This window comes from Canis lupus, chromosome 29 (assembly GCF_003254725.2).
Source record: "Canis lupus dingo isolate Sandy chromosome 29, ASM325472v2, whole genome shotgun sequence".
In the NCBI taxonomy this organism is placed as follows: domain Eukaryota; kingdom Metazoa; phylum Chordata; class Mammalia; order Carnivora; family Canidae; genus Canis; species Canis lupus.
Window position 1 is genome coordinate 9,484,195 of NC_064271.1, and position 7,441 is coordinate 9,491,635.

The following is a 7,441-nucleotide window of genomic DNA, read 5'->3' on the forward strand; positions in this document are numbered from 1 at the left end:
CTTATAAACTCTTCTCATCAAGAAAACATAAGAACCCAAAGGGCCCACTTAATCCAAAGGGGTCAGTCTTGTTCCCAAACACTGCAAAGAGAGACAAGCACAAAATCCCATCTGTTCACCAGTAGATTCTAGTTTTAAAATATTGTTGCTACACATTATGGCACTATTAAAAATTGGCTCCTACTGATAACACCAAATGCTGACAGCAATGTGGAGTAACAGGATCTCTTAATTCATCTCTGGTGGGAATGGTATAGTCATTTTGGAAGACCATTTGACAATTGATCACAAAATATAAACTACCATACAATTCAGTAATCATGTTCCGGGTGTTTTCTCAAATGAGCTGAAAACTTATGTCCATACGGAAACCTGCACACAAATATTTATAGCAGCTTTATTCATGATTACCAAAAATTGGGAACAACCAAGATGTCTTTCACTGAGTGAATAAATAAACCAACTGTGGTACATCTGTATTAGGGTTCTCTAGAAAAATATAAGTAATAGAATATATATATATATATATATATTTTAATGTCAAATTCTTCAATCTTTTAAAAAATATGCTGTGCTATTTGCATCTTGGTTAAATGAATCTATCCTATCCCAATGTCATAAAGGTATGTCTATGTCGGTATTTCCTTTATATTTTCTTCTGAAAGTTTTAATATTTTGGGCAGTGAGTTTTGTCTGCCTTAAATACTACTATATTCCAAATGTCAAGAGTGCTGGCCCAACAAAGGTAGAAAATATTTGTTAAAAGAGTGAAAGGAGGGGCCCCACCTGAGTATCTCAGGGAGTTAAGCATCTGCTTTTGGCTCAGGTTATGATCCCAGTGTGGTCTGGCCAATGTTGGGCTCCCTGCTCATTGGGGAGTCTGCTTCTCCCTCTCCCTCTGACCCTCCCCCTACTTGTGGACTTGCTCTCTCTCTCAAATAAATAAACAAAATCTTTAGAAAAAAAAAAGAGTGAAAGGAGAGGAAATGTTCAGGAGAAAACAAAGTAAGAATGGAAAATCAGAATGGTGAAGAGGAAATGGAATTTGTTTGATTTGTGCAGGGTAGAGCACTGCCTCAAGGCACACCTTTCCACACTTATTGATCGGAAATCAATGAGTGTCTATTTAGGACATGATAAATTCTTGTATCTGGATATTATCCAAGACAAAGTAAAGAAGATAGCTGCTGTCTGACTCAGCTGCAAGATCAAATCAGGAAATAATAGCATACAAAGCCGGGGCTGTCACGCACAGGGGGCTTCACCCAGCTGCTTAGACTTCACCAATTATGAGTTCTAAACTGGCTACTAATTTGACAATGTGTCTACTCTGTTGTTAGGTGTGTTTAATGAATACCTTATGGCCTCTTTATATTGCATTTTCTTATTGTACAGCGTTAGATAATACTTCTATTTTGGCTGTAAGTTGATAAAGATAATCTAAGTTTTAAGCTAGTGGATGTTATTTCTGGCTCTCATAAATTTTAATCCAAACATCAAATTCTCCTCTTGAGGTACTCTATTTTCCTTCAGCTGATGAGGAGATACTTTCCATAGCCTCACAGGCTCTGGCCTTTGAAGTGGTATTGATTATGACATTAATTGCTTTCATTAAACCCACATACATTGTCCCTTGAACCAATGTAAGAATTGTCTAATATTGTCCCAGAGAGTAACAGTACAGTATGGCACCCATGTACATTGGGCTAAGAACAAAGACAGATATTTTTCAGAAGCTGCAGTGACAGAAACCAGGGTTCCAGAACTGAGCCAGTGAAATCTCCTGTAGGATTGGCATTGTAGAAAGGGAGGATATGAATCACTGGGCTAAGTTGAAGGATGACATCTGGCTAGAAGAAAAATAAAGAACTGGTAGTTTTGTGGATGTGAAACTTCTGGGCAGAACTTACATGTTTGCATACTATGGGACTCTGATATATCCAAGAACTGAGGCATACTATTTTTTTAAAGATTTTATTTGTTTATTCATGTGAGACACAGAGAGAGAGGCAGAAACATAGACAGAGGGAGAAGCAGGCTCCCTGTGGGGAGCTCGATGTGGGACTCTATCCCAGGACTCTGGTATCACAACCTGAGCCAAAGGCAGATAGATGTTCAACCACTGAGCCACCCAGGTGCCCCTGAGGCATACTTTTTATCTCTTATTAATTACCTTGCTTTTATCAAGTCTGCTTCCTGTATGACATATGTATTTCTCATATCATGACTCATTATAAGACGTCACTTCCCAGTTTATCTGAACATGTTCCATCATGTCACTGGTTGTCTGTACCTGGTCCACGATGGCTTTTGGTTGGGTCCAAGTGTAATGTCACATAACCCCTAAGGATAGCTAAATATCAAGGGCTCCAACACATGCATGGTGAGCTGCACAGAGCTGCAATCCTGCCCTCAAATTCCCACAGTCCCCACCCCAGCCCACTGTTCACCCACATCTCCTCCCTCTGTTCTATCTGGATCCCAGCGCCTCTCCTGCCCTGTATCCAGTCCTACAGCCAGATCAGAGTTTATCATTTTCTGTGTTTTCTTATTCCAGTTTGCATGTTTCTGTAGTCCACAGAGCTTTTAACTATTGGAGGCATTGAAACCTCTCCACATGGTACTCCTATTACATCACACAAATATAAAGCTAAAAAAGTCAGAATTTCTTTACAGCCTCTATCACTTGAAGTAGTATCACTGACTGACCACCTAGTGAATATTTTGCTTTGTAGTTAGAAATATTTAACCTTTACTCGAATACTGTTGGGTGTATCCTGGTATACTTTCTCACTCCATCCACACAGCAGTCATCTAGGCATTGTTTTAAAGTCTAATATGTAGACACCAATTCTCAATATTATTTGTTTCAATACATTGATTATTCTCATCAATTACTTCAAAGAGCTTGATTACTTCTCTAGTTTGGTTTGCTCCCAAATAGCTCAACACTTTGCACAAATACTTCCCAAACATATACTAGGCATTTTTATTTTTTTATACTTTTTATATTTTTTAAAGATTTTATTTATTTATTCATGAGAGAGACACAGAGAGAGGCAGAGACATAGGCAGAGGGAGAAGCAGGCTCCCTGCGGGGAGCCTGATGTGGGACTCGATCCCAGGACTCTGGGATCAGGACCTGAGCCAAAGGCAGATGCTCAACCCCTGAGCCACCCAGGTGCCTCTACTAGGCATTTGTAATCATTGAAGTCCTTGTCTGATTCTCCGAATAGAGACCACTCCACAAGAAGACACTGGTACACATTCAGTCTTTTAAACTTTTAACACTTTTAAAAGGGTTTATCAGATAGTTGTAAGTCATGCCACCTAACAGTAGAGGGAAAAGTCACTTATTCTGGATACTATATGATCAAGGAACTCCAGTTCTGAAGAGTAGCTAGTATCATCAAGAGCAATAGGATTGGGGTGCCTAGGTGGCTTAGATAGTTAAGCATCTGCCTTTGGCTCAGGTCATGACCTCGGGGTCCTAGGATCAAGTCCCACATTGGGCTCTTGGCTCAGCAGGGAGTCAGCTTTTCTCTCTCCCTCTCCCTCTCTCCCCTGCTTGTGTTCTCTCTCTCTCTCTCTGTGTCTCAAATGAATAAATAAAAAACCCTTTAAAATAAAAGAGCAACAAGATTAGGGAAAATGTACTGGAAAACAAGAATAAAATTAAAAGATCAACTTCAAAGACTGATGGACCTTAAGTTATATTGCATTTACTACATAACCTTTTATCAGCATTATTTGACCATTAGCTCTCCACTTTGTGGCTTGGTTCCTAGGTAGTTCATTTGGACAAAGTCAATATTTCTTTTTTACCTAAATCATTTGTTACATTAATAAAGTTGTGAATCCTTATATTGTTTGTTCAATAGATTGCTATCAAATGTTTCCCCAGTTTATGTAAATAAGAATTTATAAAGACTAAGCAAACAAGTAAAGTTTGATTCTAATCCAAATAATAAATAATTAAAATCATGTCTATCAATTTTGTTAAAAATGGTTAGTAACTGTCAATATTGGTATGTGTTTTGTTTTTAACATTTAATTGATATAGGAAAAATAATACCCTAAGATAGCTAATTTAGATCCCTTGTTTCTCTTTTTTCTTTGCCCAAGAATAATTTGTAGATTTAATTAATTAATTAATTTATTTATAGCATGAGCAGTGGCAGAGGCAGAGGGAGGAGGAGAGAGAGAATCTCAAGCAGACTTCACACTCAATGTGGAGCCTGATGTAGGGCTCAATCTTATGACTGTAAAATCATGACCTAAGCTGAAATCAAGAGTCAGATACTTAATTCACTGAGCCACCCAGGCACCCCTGGCCAAGAATAACCTAAAAGGGTGATTATAAATTTCCAAATGGAACAAATGTATTTTGCTTTGATTTTTTTATTATCTTGTGCATTTCCACATTTTCTTTATTATGGTTGAGAAAGTGGTCTTATGTGAATTCAGATTTGGGGTCTCTAAAATTTTTCAGTGTGGCCTAATATTATCAATTTTGTAAATATTCCATGTGGATTTCACAATGAAGAGTATATTTTTACATGTTAAGTGTAGGGCTCTCTAACCTTTTATTAGTAAGAACTATTAATTACATTGAATTATTTAATTACATTAAATTTTTGAATTTTTACTATTCTCAGCTTGATATTTTTATTTCTGAATTATAATCAACTTTCCTACTCTGGGGATTTCTCATTTTCTCCTTGTCATTCTGTCAAGTTTTGCTTGCCATATATTTGAAGGTATATTGATAGGTACATTAGAAGTTCATGATTAAGGAATGACTTTCTCACTAATAAAGATTTTTTCATATAGTCTAGTTATTTTTATTTTTATATTGCTATACTATCTTTGTTATATTAGTGTTACATTGTATATCTTGCATTCTTTCTGGTCACTTTTTAATGTATGATTTTTTTAATATCAAAGAGTTGGAGTTTGTTTTTATCCCCCACAGTAAAAGAGCTTCCACTTTTCTTTTTTTTTGAGTAGACACCATCCCCAACCTGTGAGTCTCAAACTCACAACCCTGAGGTCAAAGGTCACATGCTCTAGGGACTGAGCCAGCCAGGCTCCCTGGAGAGCATCTGTCTTTTAATAGGATGAAACTATTTCATGTTTATTTTTGTTTCTCATATCTTCCTATCCTACTTTTTATTTGCCAGTTATCACTCTTTCTTGTTCCTTATCCCCTTCCTACCATTGTTGGATTGGTTTTTCTTTTCTCTGTATACTTAATTTTCATTCTTTCTTGTAATATATATATATATATAGAGAGAGAGAGAGAGAGAGAGAGAGATATCTATATTATTTTTTTAAAGATTTTTATTTGTTTGTTCATGAGACACACAGAGAGAGAGAGGCAGAGACACAGGCAGAGGGAGAAGCAGACTCCCTGTGGAGAGCCTGATGTGGTACTCAATCCCAGGACCCCAGGATCACAACCTGAGCCAAAGGCAGACACTCAACCCCTGAGCCACCCAGGCACCCCTCTATATCTATTAATATTATATATCTTCCCAACACCTAATATATATACATATATAATTTCAATGTTAATAGTGCTTGTACTCATATTTTTAACACATATATTTAATTTGTATTCTTCTAGTAACATCTAGAGATATTTGGTGTCTTTTTATGTTCTCAAACATAAGAAAAATTGAATGATTTGATTTCCTTCCTTCTAATGTCCCAGAATCTCCTACATGGAGATAATTTTCAATAAGTTCCACTTTGTTGTTTTAAAGCTTTAGCTGTTTTCACATTATACACCAATTATCAGACTTTATATGTTTTGTTGGTATTTCCACTATTTCTCATATCCCATATATATATCCCTCATTTTTAGAGTCATTGTTTCATTTACTAGAATATATCCTCAGACCCAACTTGCCATGACCCAGATGTGCCATCCCTTTGCTTCTCTCTCTCTGCTTCAGTGGCAGGGCTAGTTCACCCTCATCTTTATAGTCACTCTATTTCAGGGGCCCTATTCCCTATACCTAGCTTGGTTGATTCTGGAAGATGTCCATAACTTCAAATCTTAGAGAACAAGAATTAGAATAGAGCTTCCTTGGGGTTCTTGGGTGGCTCAGTCGGTTAAGCATCCGACGCTTGGGATCCCTGGGTGGCGCAGTGGTTTGGCGCCTGCCTTTGGCCCAGGGCGCGATCCTGGAGAACCAGGATCGATTCCCACGTCGGGCTCCCGGTGCATGGAGCCTGCTTCTCCCTCTGCCTATGTCTCTGCCTCTCTCTCTCTCTCTCTGTATGACTATCATAAATAAAAAAATAAAAAAAAAAAAAAGCATCCGACGCTTGATTTTGGCTTAGGTCATGATCTTTGGGGGTCCTGGGATTCAGCTCTGCTTAGGGCTCTTGAGGATTTCTCTCCCTCTTCCTCTGCCCCTCCCCCCACTTGTGCTCTCATGCTCTCTCAAAAATAAATAAATAAATCTTAAAAAAAGAGGAATACAGCTTTCTTTCCTCTAAAAAATCTCTGAATTCCTTAATTACCTCTTGCCCTTCCCCCACATAAGAAAAATCTGCTTCAAGGTGATTTTTCTGTCCTGGGCTGACCATGAAGCAAGTCGCAATTACAAAGAGAAAAGTTAAACAAATGTGAGTTTGGGTTATGTACTCTTTGGTAAGGCATCCTTCTATGACTGGGCTTGGGTTCTTGTTCTCTGACTTACCATGAATTCTTATGACTAACTACACCCATCATACTGTCATGTATCTTTAATGGTAGATATCAAGTGACACAGTGTTTGGCATATTGAAAATGCTCAATATATATGAATTATTTTGAAGTAATACTGCATCAAAGAATCCTGATTGCCTTACATTACCCATTCTCCCCTTTTCCTTAATAAAAGAACCCTGGGAAATATGCTTGGCTATAAGATGATATTTCTTAGACCCTTTTATAATTAGATGTGGCCAGTGAGATATAATAGAAGTATTCTCTAAGGCTTCTAAGAAGGCGCCACAAAAGGAAGGGACCTGTGCCCTTTGGCACATTGGCTCTTCCTCTTTCCTGTGTTTGGAATGTAAATATGATGGGTGGAACGGAGCAGGAATTTTGCATCATTTTACTCTGGATTGTTTGTATGTAAGAAAAATTATATCCATATTGTTTAAGCCACTTTATTTTAGATTTCTGTATGTATCCGAACATAATCCTAACAAAATCAGGGATAGTTTTCCTTGCTTGTAGAGAACAGAAGAAAAGAAACATGGAGAGAAGATTGAGGAAATGGGTAAACAAAACAAAACAGTGTTAAGATTCTAGAGCTGGTGTATTCCCTAAAATCTTTTTTTTTTTAATATTTTATTTATTTATTTATTTATTTATTTATTTATTTATTTATTTATTTATGAGAGAGAGAGAGAGCATGAGCAGAGAAAAGAGGGAGAGGGA

General features: G+C 37.3%; 1 protein-coding gene across 1 annotated transcript in view; it reads right to left on the reverse strand.

Moving 5' to 3' along the window:
* LOC112678486 (cytochrome P450 7A1) overlaps positions 1 to 1,831 on the reverse strand; it is a 35,501-nt gene extending 33,670 nt beyond the window's left edge. Inside the window, exon 1 of the mRNA XM_035708215.2 lies at positions 1,701 to 1,831. The gene's annotated coding sequence lies outside the window, so the exon portion shown is untranslated. The remainder of the gene's footprint in view (positions 1 to 1,700) is intronic.
* Between the last annotated feature and the right edge of the window lie 5,610 nt (positions 1,832 to 7,441).